This window comes from Lissotriton helveticus, chromosome 1_1, assembly GCF_964261635.1.
Source record: "Lissotriton helveticus chromosome 1_1, aLisHel1.1, whole genome shotgun sequence".
NCBI classification, from domain to species: Eukaryota; Metazoa; Chordata; class Amphibia; order Caudata; family Salamandridae; genus Lissotriton; species Lissotriton helveticus.
The window spans coordinates 1,483,729,063-1,483,752,359 of NC_136057.1; the positions used below are offsets into that span (position 1 = coordinate 1,483,729,063).

The 23,297-nt window shown below is 46.8% G+C and overlaps 1 long non-coding RNA gene across 1 annotated transcript in view; it reads left to right on the top strand.

The window, feature by feature from the left end:
- Window positions 1-22,025, top strand: part of LOC144773415 (uncharacterized) — an 82,290-nt gene extending 60,265 nt beyond the window's left edge. Inside the window, exons 2-3 of the long non-coding RNA XR_013599974.1 lie at window positions 20,544-20,929; window positions 21,691-22,025. This is a non-coding gene — a long non-coding RNA (uncharacterized LOC144773415). The remainder of the gene's footprint in view (window positions 1-20,543; window positions 20,930-21,690) is intronic.
- Window positions 22,026-23,297: the final 1,272 nt, after the last annotated feature.

The window sequence follows — 23,297 nt, forward strand, 5'->3', positions numbered from 1 at the left end:
GAGGAGGAGCCCAGGCCTGCCCCCGACCCCCGGAAGCGACCGCAAGCCAAGCCCCAAACACAATGACGGCTCAATCAACTGACCAAGCACCCCGGACAGGCACAAACCCTTCAAGTGCAGCGGAGCAAAAGGCAGGTCAGTCCATTCTTCTAAGCCCCGGGGTTTCTCCTTTCCTGCCATCTCAGTTTCCAGGGTTAACCCTACTACACCCTTCTGCTGAGTACCACCACTTGGAGCTGAACTAGGGGGAACAGTTGCCTTAGGAGCAATGGTGGCTGAAGATGATTCTTTTGACTTGTTAGTCACTAGTCCAATGGCTATTTTGTTTACAGATTTTACACCATGGTTTCTTTTGGCCTTTCTTTTTGGAAGATTGGGAATCCCCACCAGTAGAAGATATTTGGGGGCCTTTTGAAGACTTCTGGTCTTTACCCTTCTCCCCACCCTTATTAGGATCTTGCTTCTTCTGGCCACCACCTTGTTTTCTTTACCTTCTGCTTTACCCTGGTCCTGACCCATTTTTCTGCCTTCTTTCCCAATTCTTGGTGAGAGGTCAGACCAGAGTCCACCAGGTGCTGATGCAATAGCTCATTCTGACAGTTATTAAAGATCTGCTCCCTCATGATCAAGTTATACAATCCTGTATTTTCACACACTTTACTGCCTAGTAACCAGCCCTACAGAGCCGTAGTAGCACAATCTACAAAGTCAACCCAGTCCTGAGTCTGTGCCTTTTGGGTATCTCTGAACTGTATTCTATACTGCTCAGTGGTTAGGCCAAACCCATCTATTAGAGCACTCTTCAGGACTTTGTAATTATAAAGCATCCTCTTCGCTGACAGTGAGGAGCTTATCTCTACCTTTGTCTGCAAAGGAGAGCCACAAGATTGCTGCTCACTGCTTCTGGGGGACCTTCTGTACTTTGCAGGCCCTCTTCAGTGCAGTTATCCATTTGTGGATGTCATCCCCACTCTTGCAGGGAGGGACAATCTTGCTCAAGTTTTTATGGTCATAAGACCTATCCCTCCCACTAGGGACATTGCTGCCACCATGGGACTCTAGTACTATCTTTTTTCTTGCTCTTTCAAGTTCTAGGGACTCCCTTTCTAAGGCTACTCTTTGTTTCCTTAGCTCCAGTTGGGCTTCTTCAAACCTCAGCTGGTTCTCTCTCTTCTCCTGGGAGGTGTCCCTCGCTCCTATGATAAGAGACAGGGGTCCCTATTGATGTGCCAGAATGTTTAGATTCCACTGAAGGAGATCTTGGCCTTCTAGGCACAACCCCAACTCTTCCTGGGGGGACAAATACAGGGACATTTTGGCCTTCTACATCTCCAGTTGGAGCTGGTTCTTCCAGGTCTAGGTCATTGTCACCTGCCTGGTCAACATCAGAGTCTGAGCCCTGTGGATTGGTACCACTGGGCTCTTCCCCTTCTGTTGCTTCCACCCCACTGCCTACCCTTTCAGGGTCTGAAGCCATCCTCTGGTCATAATAATAATAATCCACATTTGTAAAGCGCACAATCACCCGTTTGGGTCTCTAGGCGCTGGGGGCCGTCGGGAAGATTAAGCAAGCTATTGCCCAGAGTCACATGGTGCTGGGCAAACCTGCCGCCGGAGCCGGGGATCGAACAGTGATCCCCAGATTCCAGCGTCAGTCGCCCTGGCCGCGGCGCCACACCTCTTCCTCAGCCGCAGCACCAGGCCAAGTGCAGCATCACGGGCCAATACTGGCGAGGAGGATGTGGAGAGGCGACTGGGTGCGTCCGGCCGGAGGCGCCAGTGATTCTATGTACTCTAGCAGCAGGCTCATCACACATTAACACCTCTCTGAGATGTTGGGTGGTGGCATTCTTGCCTGTCTTCAATTTCCTCATAGTACACAGAGCCCTTAATTCTTGAAAAGGGAATGTGTCATACTTGGATGTCTGTAACCTACTGACATCTGGCAGGGATCCACTGATTCCTGGCCCTGAAGACATAACTAGTGAGGTGTGGTGTATGCACTACCCACTCTAGTTGTTTACCTACTAAACTCTCTTGAGCTGTAGTAAGGGTGTGTTTAAGCCCTTGACACACAACTCTAAGTTCAGTAGAACTTACTGTATTTAAGCTTGTATTATATGTACCTCTGGGACCTTCAGTGGTTTTCAAATGATCAATCACTTGAGATTATCTGGTAAAACAATGGCAAGCTGGAATCCCACTGCTGCCACCAATGTGGAAAGTTGGCCTGGCATATGCTGTCCACTATTCTAGTGGGCACCTTGCACCAGTCCAAACGACCCTTATTGATGGTAGGTTTAAAGACAACCTATATAGAAAGCTATCCTAGTGGTAGCTGTGGAGAGCAGCCTTCAGGCTAACTCTTGAAGGAATGTAAAGCAGCTTGTTTTACCAGTCTATAATCTCATGAATGACCAAATGAAAGGAGAACCACATCAGGTATATATATAAAATACATGTATTTATTCTAAACACATCCCTCTAGTCTCTTTATGAGGCTAGAGGCAAAATTACAATAAGTAAACTTATTTAGCACACAGTAAATTAGCACAATATAGGTTGAGCCCTAGGGGCGTACCATACCATATATTATAAAAGTTGTATAAGAACCACGACTGACATAGATACAAGGCCTAGAGCCTTTAGAACCGCTGGGGCCACCAGGAACCACCCAAGGTAGTGATACAGGGGACCCACGGGTGACGGTGCAGTGTCTTCTCACAGCCGCGAATCATGATTAACTTCTATGGGGAAGGGGGCGGTAAAGGGCGCACTGCGGGATGACTGCCTGTTGAGACAGCTCCGCCGGTCAGGCGCATAGATCGGATGATATAGCCTTACTGCGGACTCCAAATTTAGAATTTTTAGCAGCGATGTGCATCGAAAGATGAAGTGATTAAATGGTGCAGAATTGGGAGCTGTATCGCTGGGAGGAAGGTGGTGAAATCGCCCTCCGGCTCGGATGGCCTGGCAAGCGCGATGCTGAACAAGATGGCGGCCGCCAGTGCACTGTGATTCATCGGGACACGATGAGCGGCACAGCCGTGCTGGTACTACAACGCTCTGCCTTGGGGCACTAAGACTGGTCGCAGAGCGAGGTGCCCCACTGCGGGGAGTTTCTAAAGCGACACAGCGGAGCGGCGGTCGGCGGAGGAGTACATCGAGGGAAAGGTATGAGGGGCTGCGGTGACATGGCGGCACCCTGAACGATAACAGGCCCCGACAACAACACATTACGGTGCGCAGGGGAATGCACAGTTGATACCCGCCGAGCGCCTCAGCCTGCGAGCGGAAAGTACTGCTATGTATTATGCCCCTAGCTTTACCAGGACTTTGTGTGCATATGAGCGGTGACGGGGCGACTGCTGCAGCTCACCAAAAATGAGCGCGAAAACCCAGCACAAAATGGCGGCCCCCTATGTTTCAATCCCCCACTAAACAAAACTGACGATGGTGCTGCTGTCAATACTTCCAAACTGACACGGGAATGTGGGTTTCTGCTAAAATGGTCGATGGACAGCGTGAGTTCGGACAATGGTGCAGAGCTGTGGTGCTGCTATGCGTTGCGATGCCAGGAGCAGGCAGGAATGAAATGGCGGCCAACCAGGCGATGTGATGAAGAGAGCGGGCTGCGACGCTAAGACGTTCCGTAATAGCAAGTAGAGGTACCTCGTACATACAGAATTTGTACTGCAAAATTTTTCGGAATGTTGTACTGCAGGATCACAGGAGGCCCGTCTCGTACGTGAAAGCAACAACGGAGACTGTGCGCCATCTGCAAGTCCTGGAGCTTGGTGCTGGCTATGACGAGGCGCTGATGTACTGATACCCCTGACCATATCCCTTAACGTGTGTTCATATTGCCGGTGCAGCGCTTCAAGAGGACTTTCACTGCGACGGATGCCATTATCGTAACAACATTAACTGTGGTGGACACCGGGTTTCACGGGCAAGTGACTGGGAGGCAGTACCGGTGAATGGTGGCCTGCAGCCCAGACCTATTTCCTAGCATATGTACACGAGCTGCCCTGGTTGTCCCTTACACGTGTGTTTATTAGCTCCCCCCTGGCTGACAGCTTTGCTGGACTGTAGTATTACCCAGAGGTGTCATAGGTTGTAAGCGGGGACGGCCCCCCCTTTCTTTCGGGAGCGGGTGGTATACGGGGCCCCTCCTGGATCTTCTTGGGCTGAGGCCTTCCTTATCAGCTGCTGGCGGCATAGCCATTCATCATCACGGGCAGACAAGCAACAACCTAGGCTCACTTTTGAATCACGAAGGCAGGCAAAGGGTGCACTGCACATTCCGACACTGAATTAGAGATGGAGAATACAACTAGCAACGCTATGGAATCTGTTCTTAAAGCAATTCAGACCAGTCTACAAGATATTAATGGGAAACTGGATCACCTCACTCAACGAGTGGACAGCATGGCGGCGAAACTAGACAAGCAGGGGGAGCTCCTGGATGATGCGGAAACCCGAATTGCAGCAGTTGAGGACGAAGCCCATGCCACAACCAGTAAATGCGCAGGGATGGAGAAGATACTGGAAGTTATAAAAAACAAAGCCGAAGACTTGGAAGCGAGATCTTGCTGGAACAATGTTCGGATTGTGGGTGTGCCAGAATCCACCAACACCGGCCGAATGGAAACGTGTGTGGAGGATGCTTCGCACTGTCTTTGGGGCAGAACACTTCTCACCAGTACTCATCGTAGAGCGTGCACATAGGTCGCTGGCGCCAGGTCCACCGCCGGGTGCCTCTCCCAGGCCCATAGTGGTTCGGATCCTGAATTACAAGGATAGAGACATTGTCTTGAGGATGGCTCGTGAAAAGCGACAGGTGTCATATCAAGGTAACAATCTGGAGTTCTATCCGGACTTCACGATGGCTGTACAACAAGCTCGTAGGGTATTTGCACAAGCCAAGGCGAAATTGCATAAACTGAATGTGGAATACGCCATGCTCTATCCAGACGGTTGAAAGTGAAATGGGATGGTCGCTCAACGATCCTCCAGAAGCCAAGAGCAGTACAGGACTTCCAGAAGAAAATTGTCACTAAACGCAAGGAACAGAAACGTAATGACCAACATCAGGACTCGGACTAGGTTCTCACCATAAAGAAATATCTTGCTGGACGGTGTCCGCCGCATGGAGGTAATTTCCAGTGTACGCTAGTGCCATTGGACCCTGATTGCCTGTTCAATGCAGCCTTGCGTTGCACTGTTGTGATCCCGTGTGGTAAGTACAGTGCATGAATGCTGGATGTGTCCTAAGTCACGCTGCATGGTGAAATGCTGCTACTGTGGGATGATGTCCAATTGCAAGATCTCGCTACCAAACGGATGATAGATATACTGTTGTCTGGCTACCATGAACAACATATGATGCCACGACTAGCCTGGAAGCGCTCTAGGAGATCCGATCGCAAGTCCCACATGCAGAAAAGAGGTGCCCGCCATCCGGTCCCTGTATAAAGTTGGATGGGATGGTAACCACTGTACAGCTTACCAACACTTTTTATTTTCCTTGTTATCTCGCAAACCTCCCTGAGTGGCGAAAGAACCTTGCAGGAATCTACCTGATGAGATTACACCTCTGGTATATACTCCGCATTACGATGTCGGAGCGAACTGGGTGGATGTACATAGAGTTGGGATGTATGAACAGTACTCGACTTCTAATATTTGAATTGACTCGCATACTATGTTCCTGAACTGAGCCAGAGAGGCAATGTGCCTTCCTTCAAATCCAGGGAAGCGAGCTCAGTGCATTTCATAGTACACAGTCAGGGGGACTTTTGTATTGCCGCTTGCCCAGTGACGGGCCTTTCCTTGAGTTACAACTCGTGCTTGTATTGACCATTTCATACTTATGTTTGCTATGTGATTGTACAATAGTACTAAGTTTCCTCCGATGTCGGAGATGGGATCCTCTAAGGTTAGTTAACTGGACTATCATGATGTAAGCGTGGGAATGAGTGCTAGACGAAATACGACATGAGACCTCGTGTAAGATTTGAATGGCTGTCAGATTTATCACATTGTGTTCGCTTACGATTAGTCTGACCTCATCCATTAGTTTGGATGGTGATGTGTGACCATAGCGGACCCTCACACTGGATTTCCCCATGAAGTTTTTGTTTGGGTGGGAGTTTTATTCCAGGGTTTCTCTTTGGCATGATTGGGATGCTAAAGTGGGTGGTGGGTGGTTGGGTAGGGGTTGGGAATTGTTTTGCGGACCTGAGTACTTGAGATGCATCGCTGAGATCTGAACTGATTGTGTACTTCATAATATGATTCACATTCTTCCATACAACAGACTTCACAACGGGGTGGTGCACTTCATAAAAGTCACAATGTGCGGGAATACAATTTCTCATAACCGAAATGGCTGCCACTGAACCGAGGCCTACACATTTGAACTTGCTCACGTGGAAAATCAGGGGGCTCAATAACCCCCAAAAATTAGACAAATGTTTGCGTATTTTGATAGATTGCATTTTGACATTGCCCTCTTACAGGAAACGCATATCGCTCCACACACCAGTAGTCCCTTTGGGCGTAAATAGGCTGAATCTATTCACAATGCAGCATACTCCTCGTATTCTAGAGGGGTCACAATCTTAGTAAAAAAAGGAACACATTTTGCAATTGAAGACACGGTTGCCGACACACAGGGGCGATATATTATTGTTACAGGTAAACTCCGAGGGCAACAGATCGCGCTTATCAACACATATGGCCCAAACACAGATGAGCCTGATTTTTATCACGAGGTCTGGCAGAAACTGCATGGGGTGTTGGGTAAGACCTTGCTATGGGGAGGGGATTTTAATCTTGTACTGAATGAGCGTCTCGACAGATCAGGCACCACTACAGAACCACACCGGAAAGCGATGGTTAAGTTACTACATATCATGTCAGAAATGCAGTTACATGATGTATGGAGAACTTAGAATCCGGGGCGTATGGAAGCAACACACACATCGGCAGCCCATAACAGCTGGTCACGTATCGACTACTGGCTTGGGTCAAAGGATGTACTGCTTTGGACCAGGTCTAGAACACACCTACCCAACACATTATCTGCTCACTATCTCATCCTATTATCAGTTAATGTACCAAATTACATGCCACCCCCTTATAGCTGGTGATTCAATGCGAAAGCACTGTCAGACTCAGTATACAGAGACACTATCACCACAGCCGTTACAGACTACTTTCTGTTAAATGAGCCCACTACTGATGACCTTAGTTTACTGTGGGAGGCGTTCAAGGCTACATTGAGAGGTGTATGCATCAGTACAAATGCAGGGATCCTAAAAGATATACGCGGACAGCTCTCTAGGTGCGAAAGCCAGTTGAAATCATTGGAGCGCGAGTACTAGCTTAAGCAATGTCCTCGGGTGTTAGGGGACATTAGAACTGTCATGACGGAGTATGTCATATGCCGAGGACAGGCTTAAATACATGGTGAAGCGTACTACTGCTAGGTCTTTTGGTGAAGGAGGAAGACAGGGTCGAGTGTTAGCATCGACAATTTGCGAAGGCCGTGCCCCCCAGACTGTCCTGCAAATTAGAGAGGACGGGTGTGTGAAAATTTAAACACGCGGTATATTACAGGGTTTTGTAAAAACATACGGAGCGCTGTATGAGTCCCAGCCTACGGCCCCATCGTCAGAGATCATAGAGTACCTGGCAGACGTGACCATAACTTGGTTATCGGATGCGCAGCCGGAATATCTGTCATTGCCAATTACGGTAGAGGAGGTCACAGAGATTATTAAGTCACTACCAAATGGTAAGGCCCCAGGCCCAGACGGGTTTACATGTGAGTTTTATAAGGCTTTTGTGGACCTGATAACCCCACTTCTGGTTGCTATGTATGGTGATGCGTTTGATAAGATGGTGATTGATTGATTGATAGCTTTATTTCGATATGCGTATATCATAAAAGCATTACACAGAAATATATAAAAAACGACATATCAGAAACTCATAGACTGTACATAACATCAATAGTAAAAACAGGATAAATAGGTTATTTTTAAAAAAAGCATTAAATCGATAAAGACAGTCTTTTAAGACGTATCAACCAGGCCCATTTTAAAAATTTAGACACAGCACAGACAATAGGGGGGGCAGTGTTAGTCAGTAAAATGCGTAGAGCCTCAGAATGCTTGCGGATACCCATCTCATTACAAAGCGGTTTAAGCCAAAAAGATCTTGGGCGCGCATAGTCTGGACAATCAAGGAGAAAATGCGCCACAGTTTCGCAACAGTCAGAACAGAGGGCACAGAAGCTTGATACCTGCTTTTGCGAGTTCCATCTGGAAAGGAGGTCAGCTAGGGGTAAAGTTCCTAGTCTGAACTTGATGTACAGAGCCCGGTCCATTGGAATGGTGATGATGTCCAGAAAGGGTTCAAAGGCAGTGACATCTTTAATCCTTAGATATACTGCGGTGGAATTGCAGTGGTGTTGGTTGCTCATGAGTTTTGTGGACACCCAACCCCAGTATATTTTCTTCAGGATCTCCTTTGGGGGGGCTGAATGAGTAAGCCAGCAGTTGTCCAGACCTAGTTCCCCGAGCAGATATTTAATGTCCCTGAGCCACTTAATCTTTGACCAGCCAACCGAATGCATTATCTCTGCTAGCCCGTCTGCATAGGATTTTAGTTCCGGGACTCTCCAGAGTCGGGCCCACAGTAGAAGGGGCCGAAGGCGGGCCAGGTCTTTAATTGGTTTACAACCTGCGTCCATAAGCATCGGTACAGTCGGGGTGCTCATCAGGACTGCCATTAAATCTTTAATAAATTTGTTCTCTGCTTTAGACAAAGACTCCATGCAGCCCAAACCCCATAACTCTGCTCCATATAGCGATGCAGGTACAGCTCTAGCCTTGTATATGTCAATGATTGGTGATACGCAATGTTTCGATGATGTACTGTACTCCTTAAGCAAGGCTCCCCCCACCCTTTTGTGAACCAGTGTCATTTTGGTGGTATGGGGTACCCAACTCATACTGTCACTCAGCCGAATTCCCAAATAGTCTAATTCTGCAACTTTTTCCAGCGGGATCGAATTCAGGATAGGGGGGCACCCCAGTTTTCTGGGGGGATTCATGACTAAATATTTAGTTTTTTGTACATTTATGACGAGACCTCTCATTACACAAAAATCCTGGAACCGGTTCAGGAGTTTTTGAAGGCCCTGGGGAGTTTTCGAGATGAGAAGGGTGTCGTCAGCAAACAACAAAGTTGGAATCTTAACATTACAGAGTGTGGGGGCGTCTGCTGGGTCTTCGAGCAAGTAGTCAACCACCCCATTCACAGAAAGCGAGAATAGGGTGGGTGCTAGGACGCAGCCCTGCCGTACACCCCTCTCTACCTTGATCTTGTCAGTCTTCTCCCCATTCAAGCCCCATCTGACCTGGGCATAGTTAGCTTTGTGCAATTTCATTAGGAGGTCCACGATGTATGGGGGCATCCCAAGGCCGTACAGCACCCTCCAGAGTTCCTCCCGGGGGACAAGGTCAAAGGCAGTCTTCAGGTCTATAAAGGCCAGATAAAGGCTGCCCTTGCCCAGTACCACCACCTTCCAATACAGTAGCAGGAGTCTGAAGACTTGTTCAATTGTTCCTGTGCCTGTGCGGAACCCGGCCTGCATCTCGGATAGTATATAGTTTTCGTCTACCCAAGAGAGGATCCTACCCAAAATTGCTTTTCCCGCCACCTTCTGGGTCGAGTCTATCAGGCTTATGGGCCTATAGTTTCCCAGTAGATCACGATTTCCCTTTTTAAATATTGGGACTACCTCTGCCCCTTTCCAGGACTCTGGAACAGACCCTCCCTCCATGATGGCATTGAGGAGAGCGGAGATCAACACCCCCCAGTCACCTGGATATGCACGGAGAAGATCCCCTGGTAGCCCATCCGGACCTGCTGCTTTTAGTGGACTAAGGGTTTTAATTAAATTTGCAACTTCTTGGGCTGAAAAAAGAACCATATTTCTATCCATAGGATAGGAGGGGAGAATGAATTGGTCGTTAAGTGGGCCTTCAATAGCACAGTAGAGACCCGAAAAGTGATCAAACCATGCCTTGGCTGTGATAGTGCACGTCCTCAAGGTGTCATCAGGACGCTTCCTACTACCCACCAAATTCCAAAAACTTCTCGCATCTCTCCCGCGACTAGCCGTCAGGAGTTCCTGCCAGAACTTGTCTTCCCACTCCTTCTTTGCAACTTTTTGGCAAAGTGAATATGACCTTCTGGCCTCCCTAATCCTTATTTGGGATTTAGATTCAACTGCATCAACCAGCAGAGTCTTCGCCTCTCTGCACGTGCGGTTAAACCAGCCTTGTCTGGCCCAAGAACCTGGCCTCTTTCCCTTGGTGCTACTTGGGACAGTAAAAAGGTCACTAAGAGCCAGGGTTAATTTACAAAATCTTGCAGATACATCCCCCACCCCGCTCCCCAGAGGATCAAGGTTACCTACAGCTGCCGCTAGGATCTGTGATATGGAAAATAGTTTCTCAGTTGAAAGTGACAGCTTGGCCCATTTTAGCCGACGACCGCAATTCGAAACTACTGACATATCCGGGACTGAGGAGCACAGATTTTTTCTGCCAGAATCATCTAAACACCTGTTGGACAAGGTGAGTGAAAGGAGATTATGGTCACTTTCTACGGTGGGTATAATGACCATATCCTTAACGAGGCTCCATAAATGGATATGGAGAAAGAGATAATCTATTCTGGAGGAGTGCGCAGGCCTTTTGTAGGTATGAGCTCCCTTTTTGTCAGAGTTGGTCCTACCATTGAGTGCCCTCAGGTCAAACTCAGATGTTATAGAGTTGACCTGGAGCGCCACTTCCGACCATTTCTTGATTGGTCTAAGCTCTAGAGCCGGTATGCCCCACCTATTATCAACAACCTCTTGATCCTCTAGTACTTCAAGGCCAAGGGGCTCAAAAGTACAATTAAAATCACCACCCACCAAGGTGCAGTGCTTGTATGGCGAGGATCGAAGCAAGGCTTCCAACCGTGCTATAATGGGGGATTCTCTGCCTCCCTTTACACCTCGGGCATAGATGTTAAATATATTGAGGATAACGTGGCCCTTAGGATTTTTTAGTGTGATATTAAGAAGGTCGGGACATTGAGTATCGTGCTCGACCACCCTACAATTGAGTGCGGTAGCTACCCATACAAGGAGGCCTCCCGAAGGACGGCCACGACCACGCTCAGTTTGTACCGCTGGTATATGGTGGGACGAATATCCCGCCTTATGAGAAGGCTCCCTACACCAGGTTTCCTGGAACAGACATATGGAGTAGTCCTCCACCAGGGCGTTCCAATCAGGCATTGGCAGTTTCCTATCCAGCCCGGCCACATTCCAACTGAGAACCCTAATAAGTGGATCCGTCACAGTCGGGATGCTACCGGCCTCGATGGTATTCACCAGATCTATAACTCCCACCAAGGGACAGGCGTTCGTGGGCTCAGTCGGAATCGGCACTATCCCTAGTTCCCTTGTACCACCTTGAACCATATGCTCCCTAGAAGCGGGCGGTGAGTTGGATTCTACAGAGGAATTTAAATTTCCGCAGTTAGGGGTACCAGTCACTCTGTTGGGTATTGGGCTCCTATTATTAACCTGGCAGTCAAGGGATTGTCACCGTCCCTTCCCTAAATCATTCCACCCGCCCGCATCAGAGGTGAGCGGGATGGTAGGGTAAATAAGATTCTGTGAGGAAGGGGCTGCTATCCCTGGCCACGGACAATTTCCGGGGCCATTCACCTCATCGATCAAGGAGGTTAAAACACTAGAGGGGCGTGGGTAGAAAAATGTAAGGTCAACAATGCCAATACCTCCCTTGCCCGTGCACCAGCCCTGTCTCGTTATCCACCCCACCACCCTTGGGTCTTGAAAATTGATCACAATACAGTCCCCCCCCCAGGTTTTTAATGGTGGAACCTATCCAATCTATTCGCCTCACTCCCAGAATGAGTCCATCAACTTCCCCAGGTAGCGGCCGATTCACCCTTAACCGGTGCATGGCTTTGTTTTTAAGCATCTGGAAGGTTTCTCTCTGTCCCGGTGGAAGTGGTGGGACATTTATCAGGACTGCTACATAGGGGAAGGAGTCAGGGGTGAGGTTCATAGGGGGTTTCTTCTGTGGGGGCTTTTTCAAGGGTGGTAGGGGCGGTCTGGGGACAGGGGGGGCAGGGGGGGGTATCGATTTGTTCGTTGTTGACTGATTTCCGATTCCGGGGGCAGGTGATACAGCAATACCCTTTTTGGTGCCCTCCGCTCCTCCTCCCTCTGCAATACCCAACCGATTAGTGCTAGGCATCGGCTGATGCACAACAGATAGGCCAGTTAATGCAGTAATGGGGGCATTTGCGACAGTCCCTGATGGTGCCGAATTAAGCGACTTCGGGGGTCTCTTTACCGCTCCACTGCTAGTTTTTGCAGACAGGGGAGAGTTGGGATGTTCCCTTTGTCCCTTAGCATGTGGTGGGGCTTCGGCAATGGTCTTGCAGTTACTGTTGCCATCCTGCCTTGACTGTGTTTTTATTAATGCCTTAGTCGAGAAGAAATTGTCACGTGTAGCCTGCTCGAAGTGGTTTAGGCGGTCAGTAAGCTTGGTAATGCGTTCCTCTAATGGAAGCAATAGGGACCGTAATATCCGTTCTACTTCGGGAAGCAAGCTAGTCAACCACGGCTGTGTGTCAACTGTTACCGTCTCTGTATCTATGGAGGTGGGTGGACTAGGATCTGTATTGCCAGAATGTGTAATTGCCCCCTCTTGCGTAGGTTCACCCCCTCGACTCTCTACGGTAGCTGCCTTGCTAGGATACATACTTTTATTAACTTTCCTGAGTTTATGGGGTGGTTTAGGGGGAAGGCTTTTCCTAGATGTATTGTTACTTTTCCTTTTAAGACCCGGTTTTGAGTTGGTCAGTGGAGCACACACCACAGGTAGGGGGGTTGGGGTTGTAATGGGACTTGCACGGGGGACGATCGAATCACCCACACTACCCTGGTTGACCCCATTCATACTTGCGTCATGACCCAGATTGCAGAAGTCAGGTAGTTGGAGTGAGGACAATGGTGTTACTAAAGCGGGATAAATTTGGCCAGAGCGCTTGTCCCCCGAGTTCTTTAACAGTTCAATTGATAGTCTGCGCTCTGCGCGCCTCTCAGCCAGTGATTGCTCTTTGTCAATAGGGTTGGCGGGGCGATTGAAAAATGTATCCAAAGGACCGACCACAGATTGGCTAGCATCGGCCGTTGGAGACCTCAGGACTGAACCATTGGGGTGGTCCGGCATATTGGAACGTTGGGAACCCACTTAGCTGCTAACTAATAGATGTATGCAAATGTCAGCGGAATGGCCCAGCCCGGCCTCCAGCGGCCCCGGACGGCCACAGACGGTCCCGCCCTTGTCCCGGGCTTCTCCCGGCGCGCTCCCGCACGCTCCCGCGTAGCGGAAGCTCCGCGGACCTAAGTACACTGGTCCCCTTTAGTCGTTGGCTGATAGGCAGGGGGGCGTGGCCAGCGGGGAGAGCAGCCCAGGTGTTGCTGGTTGGGCGCGCAGGGGCTCCTGGACACTGGAGTCCCTGCCTAGCAGCTCGCAGCCCCGCTGGTCCAAACGCCACTCCTGCGCTCCTCCCAACAGTTGCCTGTAGCAAACAGCCTCCTCCAACACAGACGCGCTGCGGGACCCGCGAAGCGGGTCCGGCGAGTCGTCACAGAAGCCGCTTCCGCCCAGCAGAGGCACACCAGGTCGCAGTGTGCAGCGTGGAGTCCGGTAAGAACAGCAAAAAATCCGAAAAGGGTCCCAGCTAGGTGAGGGTGAATGCCGCTTATGACTCCGTCGGCAGGGGGGCGTGGCCAGCGGGGAGAGCAGCCCAGGTGTTGCTGGTTGGGCGCGCAGGGGCTCCTGGACACTGGAGTCCCTGCCTAGCAGCTCGCAGCCCCGCTGGTCCAACCGCCACTCCCGCGCTCCTCCCAACAGTTGCCTGTAGCAAACAGCCTCCTCCAACACAGACGCGCTGCGGGACCCGCGAAGCGGGTCCGGCGAGTCGTCACAGAAGCCGCTTCCGCCCAGCAGAGGCACACCAGGTCGCAGTGTGCAGCGTGGAGTCCGGTAAGAACAGCAAAAAATCCAAAAAGGGTCCCAGCTAGGTGAGGGTGAATGCCGCTTATGACTCCGTCGGCAGGGGGGCGTGGCCAGCGGGGAGAGCAGCCCAGGTGTTGCTGGTTGGGCGCGCAGGGGCTCCTGGACACTGGAGTCCCTGCCTAGCAGCTCGCAGCCCCGCTGGTCCAACCGCCACTCCCGCGCTCCTCCCAACAGTTGCCTGTAGCAAACAGCCTCCTCCAACACAGACGCGCTGCGGGACCCGCGAAGCGGGTCCGGCGAGTCGTCACAGAAGCCGCTTCCGCCCAGCAGAGGCACACCAGGTCGCAGTGTGCAGCGTGGAGTCCGGTAAGAACAGCAAAAAATCTGATAAGATGGTACTTCCTCCCTCCTTAAGAGAAGCCATACTAATTGCCCTTCTTAAGCCCACTAAGGACCCCGAATGTTGCGACTCCTACAGGCCACTCTCACTCCTTAATGTAGATTCCAACATTTTGGCTAAATTACTGGCCACAAGGTTGCTGCCCCTCATGACCAACTTGGTCCTACCGGATCAGTCAGGTGTTAATTCGACTAGGTCAACCGCACACAATACTAGGACACTGTTCGCACTCTCCCACTACCGGATTCCCAGCACGAAGGCAGCTGCAGTTATGCTAGATGCTGCCAAAGCATTTGATTCTATAGAATGGTCGTATTTACTGATGGTACTACGGAGGATGGGTTTCCCCCCTATATTTTTGCAGTGGGTCCAATTATTGTACACAAAACCAACAGCCCGTGTTCGAGTCAATGGCTACGTATCTGACACCATATCCATAGCACGAGGGACAAGGTAGGGATGCCCTCTGTCCCCTTTATTATTTGCACTAGCTCTCGAGCCATTGGCGTGTAAAATTAGGCAAGGGCATCATTACTCGGCTCTACAATTTACGCAACGACCCCTGCATATCTCCTTATATGCGGATGATATGATGATTTATGTAGGGGACCCGGAACACCACTTGGCCCCCTTATTGCGGGAATATATTAAATTCGGGAGGCCGTCGGGTCTCCAGATTAACTGGGCAAAATCTTTAATTATCCTCTTACAGTTACCACGCAATCTCACCCCACAGAATTTCCTTTGGAAAGGCAAACAGAACCGGTAAAGTACCTAGGGGTTTGGTACCATCGGGATCCGGAGGTCATCATTAGGACTAACTATGGCAGTGTGACTAACACGCTAGAAGACAAAATAGGTCGCTGGATCCAACTGCCCTTATCTTTGGCAGATGGGCTAGCTATAGTGAAAATGGTAATCTTACCAAAACTCCTCTACCTTTTTAATAACATACCAATCCCCCCCCAGCAGAAGTATTTTGTCGATTGTCATCATTAGTGACTAGACAAAATCAAATTCAAAAGCTTTATTCGAGTGTGTAAACAATTCATAAAAGCATACACAATAAAATCACAATTTAAAAATCATATCATTTACACTCTTAATTAAAACACTAATTATACTGTACCATTGAGAATTATTAAAAACATTTAAGAATACAGAGAGTACATTCAAGCTATTTAGGAGGTTTGACACTAATACATTGGTACAAACTAGGGCTAATCAGTTATAATGGACCTTCTCATTTATTTTATTTATTTATTTGTGTCATTTATAAAGCGCGCAGCGGCCCCAACGGGGCGTCCCGGCGCTGAGTATTGCTCTCAGGTACAGGGTTACAATAATTATAGTATAGTGATCATCCAATGTCCTTACCTATTTATATGCTTCTCTTGATTTTCTTAGACCCCAAGATAAAAGAAGAGGTCTCAGAATTTGCCGCCTCGGATGACTATAGAGGGTGCATAAAAGGGTGCAGTGAATATTCAATTGAAATGACACCTCATCACAGGGACAAATAATTTTTTCTCTCGACCAGTCATTACATCGAGGCCGGGTTACTAATCTATAAAAAGTTTCCAAACGGAAACATGTTAAAAGCCAACGGTAATAAAAAGGTTGGTCTAATACGAGATACAGCTGAATGTCCCTGTGCAATGTGACGTCATCGTGGCTGATGACGGTTATCTTGGTCCTTTCTTCATTCCATCTTTTCATTTCCAGATGTTCTAATAGAGATTTTTTTTTTAACACAGATCTTGAAACAAGCTCCATAGAAGTTGGGTTTGAAAAATATTCAGGATGGCCTATTTCAAATGCAAAATTTTTGATGTAGGTGAACCATTTAATATTTTTAGCCCCATCACAGGCCAAGCAGTCCTCTATAATAGTTCTATTAAATGCTGTGGCAGGGTTAGTCCATACATTGTGCCAGAGTAGAATCAGCGCCAGTTTTATGATGTCCGAGATGTAGTGTAGGGCAACTTCAGCATGTAGCACGTATGTAGATGTGCTCATTGGGACGGCAAGCAAGTATCGTAGGAACCTATTCTCGATACGTTGAATGGCCTCCACGGGCCCCATAAACCCGCTCCGTAGGTTCCAGTTGAGACACATTTGGCTTTGAATATTTGCAGAAGCTCCCTTGCTGGCCTAGACCCTAGCTTTTTGGCAAAATTTGAGAGTGCACCCGTTGCTCTGTTAAAAGCTAAAGCCCTCGCATTTACAGCGGGCTTCCATGTGCCCTGTCTATCAAAGTGCACTCCCAGGTAGCAAAATATATCCGCTAACTCCACACGCCTATCATCCAAGGTAATCGGACAAGGTGCTCTACATTTATTCGGTCCACATGACATGGTAAATGTCTTAGAAACATTTATATGTAGCCCCCTACCCCTCATATAATGTGAAAAAGTCTGTACTGCCTTTTGAAGTTCCATTCTTGTCGGTGAGAGAATAGCCGCATCATCGGAATAGAGGAGAATAGGGATGGGTTTTCCTTTTACTACTGGGTAATCATAATATTATTCTGTGAGAAAGGAACCCACATCGTTAATATGTAAGTTAAAAAGCAGGGGAGCGAGAATGCACCCCTGCCTTACTCCTCTATGAATAGGGAAAAAGTCTGAGCATTCCCCTCTTCTGCCATATCTTACACGTGCACCAGCCCCGGAGTAAAGTTCTCTAATAAAGGTAAGTATCCTATTATCCAGCCCAATGTCCATTAAAGTTTGCCACAAGGTATCATGCCTTACGCAATCAAAGGCAGAACCAAGGTCTACGAATGTTACATATAAATTGTTTTTTTTGGCATGTATATATTTAGAAGTTATTAAGGAGAGATTTAAGCCTTGCTCTATTGTCCCTCTCCCTCTCCTGAACCCGTATTGTAGGGTGGATAAAACATCATGCTCCTCTAACCAATCCTGTATACGGGCAAGAATGATCCTGCCCGCTATCTTCATAAGGCCATCTAAAAGCGAGATGGGCCGATAGCAGACAGGATCATTCCTGTCCCCCTTTTTATATACAGGAACCAGGACTGCCTCCTGCCAGGTCCTAATAAAGCCAATTTTATTTGAGCAATTTAGTACTGTAGTAAGTATTGGCGCCCAGAGATCCGGGAGATTTTTAAAAACATCAATGGGAACACAGTCTGGTCCAGGGGCTTTAGCCGCAGGACTTTCCCTTAATGCTTTATAGACCTCCTCAATCTCAAACTGTATATCTAATGGAAAGGGAGTACATACTTTTTCTGATACAGTTCTTGAGTGAGAGGAGTCTTCTAGGGGGGCTGGAATGCTATAGAGGGCCTGGAAATGATTCACCCATCCCTGTGCCAAAATGGCATTATCTATCCGAGGGCCCTGACGATCTTGATAGAACGGTGCATTTACAGCCTTCCAGAAGGCAACATTATCCTTTAGCTCAGACGCTGCCTGGAGAGCAAGCCAAGCTTCGGATTTCAGCTCTTTCTTTCTGTCAGCCAAGGCAGTACGATACCTGCGCCTTGCAGTTTGAATCTGTAGTCTAGTTGATGGAATAGAATGCAGGGCTTTTTTGAGTGCAGAAAGTGCCCTAGTGCAATTTGCTTCAAACCACCCAGGGGAGCCCTTAACTGCATTACGAGGGGTTCTCACCAGGAGCTGTTTAATGCATGAACAGATTTTATTAAAAGATTCAAGCACAGACGTTGGATCGTCTTCTGATGACAGACAAGTATTAATTTCCTGTTGGGAGCTAGTAATCAAACTTTTTAGAACATTTTCTGGGATTACCTTCCCCCATTTAATACAAAACCCATTTTGTTGCCCAAGAATGGGATTCAAATCATACTTTGAGGAGTTATTTTGAGGTGGCTTATCCAGATCAAAATTGAGAGTTACCGAAATAGGGTAAAGGTCACTCACACCAATAAGGACGGTCTCCCAGTTAGTAACCAGGGCAGCATAACGGGAAGAAAGGAGGGTAAAATCAATAATTGATTTTGCCCCTCTACCATTAAAAGTGGGACTAAATATTTTCAGAGGGGTACAAACCTCATTAATGAAAGCTAGGGAGTAATCTCCCAGTATACTATTCAACAGGTCCCCTAATTTAGTATGAGAAAAATGGTTCAGCACCCCTTGATTTTCATCCTCCAGACCACACACACCCTGTAGGCTCCTTGGACATAGGGAGCAATTAAAATCTCCTACCCATATGAGGGCCATGTCTCCTGATAAGCTTTCTAAAGTGACTAGACTAATTTGGGCGGGTAAGCAAGCCGGCATAGAACTACGAGCTTTAACATTACCATATTCCAGAGGTGGCTTTAAGGTACCAGATTTTTTGATTAATTACTTGTGCGCACAAGCGCAATACGCGCACTGTTGGTACCATCAAATCCCCTATTTAACGCATACAGCTATTGAGGAAGGGGACGCATTGCCAGTCCCATTGACAGCGATCATCACTCACCGCAGGCCGCCACTACATTCTAAAGACATTAACACCATAGACGCAACAACTGCAGCCTGGAACAAGTTAGGTAGCTTGGCGCCTACCTTTATATGCCTCTGCATTACCACTACATCACCACCCCGAACTATCTGTCACTAGAGAAGAGGTAGGCATGGGACTGCTGCAACAGGTGGGCATTGACACTATGGGAGATCTTTACCAAAACGGGGTATTTAAAACACCACATGATCTGGCTTATGTCAGCAACCAGACACTGATGTTTCGCTTTACATATCACAGACTTCAGGGGGCGGTTAAGAAATTATATCCCACTTACCCGGCAGACCCACCCCAATTAAACACGCTGCAAATGATAATAACCTCTCTCAGTAGCAAACACTTAGGGGCACATGCATCAACAGAAATTGCATTTGCAAACAGTGCGAATCGCTAAAATTAGCCGTTTGCCAATGCAATTTCTGTTTTTGGTATGCATCAAATTTTTCCATGTTAAGGAATCGCAATTTAGTTTGCGATTCCTTATTTACTCGCAATCCGGTTTGTGAGTCGCAAAAAAGTCGCAAATTTAAGGAATTCTTAAAATATTTGCGAAAAATGGTATGCATGAAAATTCGCAATTTGCGAATTAAGTAGAAATCGCTATTAGGAATTCCTAAATTAAGAAGAAGTGTGAGCAGGTGCTAATTTTTTCTAAAAAAATGAAACATGTGCAAATGATCAGGCAACTATAAAAGGGCTCTTACAGACCCTCTGGAACTCTTCCAGGATGGCAGCAGCAATTGTGATGGCACGTAGGTTGCGTTTGAGAGCAGCAGGGAGGAGGCGAAGAGTACTGAGTGAAAGAATCTTTAGATTGCGCATCACTTTGCTAGGGCAGACACAGGCAGACATATATGACAAGTATAGGCTTAATGTAGACTCTATTTTAGATCTGATAGCAGAACTTGACCCCATATTGCAGAGGCAAACAGCTAGGACTCAAGCTATACCCACCCATGTACAGGTGTTATGTTGTCTTCATCTACTAGCCTCTGGCTCCTTTCAAGGGGTCATAGCTGTTGCTGGGGGGGTGTCACAGAGTGCATTGTCCAGATTTTTTAGAGATTTTCTAAATGCAATGCTACAGAGAATAAACCATCACATAAGATTCCCTACAACTCAGCAGGAGCTGCAGACTAAATTAGACTTCTATAACATTGCACATTTCCCACATGTAATAGGATGTGTAGATGGAACTCATGTTCCCATTTGTCCCCCTTCTTCCAATGAATACATTTTTAGAAACAGGAAAAATTATCATTCATTAAATATTCAAGCAGTCTGCAATGCTAAAGGAATTATCACTGATTTGGTTGCAAGTTATCCAGGGAGTGCTCATAACTCCTACATTTTTAAACACAGTGCCATCCATGCTCGCTTGGTTGCTGGAGAATTTGGTGATGGATATTTACTAGGTAATTTAAATCTTAAAATATGAGAAGTTTTTAAATGTCATGCTCTTGCATGTAATTGTTACTCATTTTCAACATGTTTTTTTTTAAACTTAGGTGATAGTGCATATGGTTTGAGGTCATACATTCTCACACCTTATCTGACTCCAAATACCCACAAAGAACAGCAATACAACCATGCCCACATCTCAACCCGCAGTATCATTGAGAGGACTTTTGGTGTCATGAAGTCTAGGTTTAGGGTACTCCATATGACAGGTGGTGCATTGCAATACCGTCCAGATGTTTGCTGCAAAATTGTTGCAACTTGTGCTATCCTCCACAACATAGCTACTAGGAGAGGCCTTGAACTTGATATGGAGGATATGCTGCCAAATATTGACAATCAGCCTCCACAACCTCAACACAGATTGCATGGACCTGACGCAGCAGAAGGGAGGAGAAGAAGGGCAGAAATCACTCAACACTATTTTTAACCAAAGGTGAGTTTAATGTAATGTCTTTGTCATACTTTTGTTAAACAGATCACAAAAGATGGTAGAGCATGGCACTTCTAAGTATATTATTGCTGACAATGTTATGAGTACAAGAATACAATGTGAAATCAGTGAAGGTGTGAATTAGACAAAATAATGAAATCAAAACACCATTATGTATTTTTAAATGTAACTCATTTCTTTCTACCACGCAAACCTAATGCTCTGGTTTTGACATTTTCAGATGTTGTAGAATTTCCTGCAGTCATATATAGACCTCTTGCACTACGGCGTTCAGGCAAATCTTTAGGTTTCATTATTTCTTTGCTGGCTTTACTATCTACATTTGCCCCACCTTCATCAAGTTTAACAAAATTATCTTTAGACTGCATCTCAGTTGCAGTACTTTTCATGGTCATCATACCATCACAGAGTACATCACAACATTGCTGGATGGCCTTTTGCATGGAAATTGTATTTCTCATTACTCTTGCATTGCTGCATGTGACTCTGTTTAAAGCCCTGGCATATGTGTGCATGCCTGCAATTGACCTCATATGTCTATTGCAATTTGCAATTCTCTGGCTTTCCATTCCCTGAGTGATGTTCTCCAAAGCAGTAGCTATGCGGTCAAATTGTGAACATGAGGCCTTTTGTGCAGATTCAATCACTTTTGTTAGTTTACCTAGATTTGTGTTCATAGTAATTACATTTTCATTGATATCACTGAGTTTCCCCTTCATGATTCTCATGTCCTTCCCTTGCAGACGCTGCACTTTCAATAATTTTACCTCTACAACATTGGCATGGGTGCTATCATCTAATGAGTCTCTTTGAACTGTGGACCTTGGCTTTCTCCTGATGAATTTTTGAAGTCTTTTGCGCTGACATGACTGTTTTTCAGTGTTTTCTGGGATTGCTGCAGTTTGTTTTGTGACTTCAGTGACAATATTTTCTTCCTCAATGTCTGAGTCCAGAAGCTGACGCACTCTCTTCCTAATTTGCAAATTATTATCAGGAGTTGTAAATGTTTTGGACTGTGGCTCACATGTGTTCTCAGATCCCTTGTTGTTTTCCTCTGAGACATATATTTCAGTTTCTTTCTGAGTATCTACAAGTGAAAAATAAATTTGTTATATGTATGTTTTCTAATTACTTGTGTTAATGTACATTGCTTTGCACTTGTCTACATTGGGAAAACAAGCATGTGTACTTTTATTAATGTGATGTTTCCAGTCACATTTTCATGTTTGAGAATTTTACATGTGTATAACATTTTTTAGGATGAACTACATTTCCCATGATGCACTGCTTGAATTCATTTAATTCCTTTTTCAAAGCCAAAATGAGAAAGCAAAGTGTCCTACTCTTAAAGGGATGTTAAAAAGGGATTAAATATGTCTAATGACATCTAGCACAACAAAGGCCTGGAAAAATAAAGCATGAACTATTTACAATGTACACATACCTTGTGGAGTGCCAGCATGCTCAGATGTGTCAATCTGAATGACTCCAATCACAGCTTCAGTCACAAGCGTCCCCTCAACCAAATCCTCAAGGGGGGTAGTAGGTATGTCCTTGGGAGAGCCTCCACCAGTTTTTTTCGCACTTTTCATCCTTGTCGCAATCCTTTCTTTTGCGCGTGAACGTAAATAATACCACCTTTTCTGCAGGTTGGTGATGTCTCTGTGGGCAACCCCCACAGCATTTACCTTGGCTTGAATGGCCAGCCAATGTTTCCTTTTTACTGCTTCTGGAACCTTCAAAGATAATTTCCCAAAAAGCTCCTCTTGCCTTTCAGCAACCTCCTCTATTAATATCTGCAACTCCTGCTCACTAAACTTAATCTTTCTTTTCCTTGGATGTTGGTCTTGACTTCCACCTTCTGATTCCATTTCTCCCTCTGCAGCAGCACTCAAAAAACAGTCCTTCAGGTTCAGCAAAGCAAGCAGTACTGACCAACTGCCACTCCCTAGTTCAAACTGTCTCTCAGGTGCTTTCAATTAGTGTAGGCTTCCTGGGTGTGTCCTCATTGTAATGCATCAATATGCGAATTCGCAATTTTGCGAATTTTTTGCGAATTCGCAAATAAGGAATCTCATTAAAATTCGCACTTCGATTGCGAATTCGCAAAAAATAGCGAAAAATAGCGATTCCTTAAAAAAATGCAAAAATGATGATGCATTCCGTTTTGCGAATCGCAAAATGCGATTCCTTAAAATTCGCAAATACCGATTCGCAAAACGGAACATTGATGCATGTGCCCCATAGTGTCTCGACTGTATAACACAGCGCAAGAGGAAATTGCCAACACAACGAGTAGAGCGCTTGCAAGATGGAACGAGGTGCTGGATGATTTACTCACAGAAGAAGA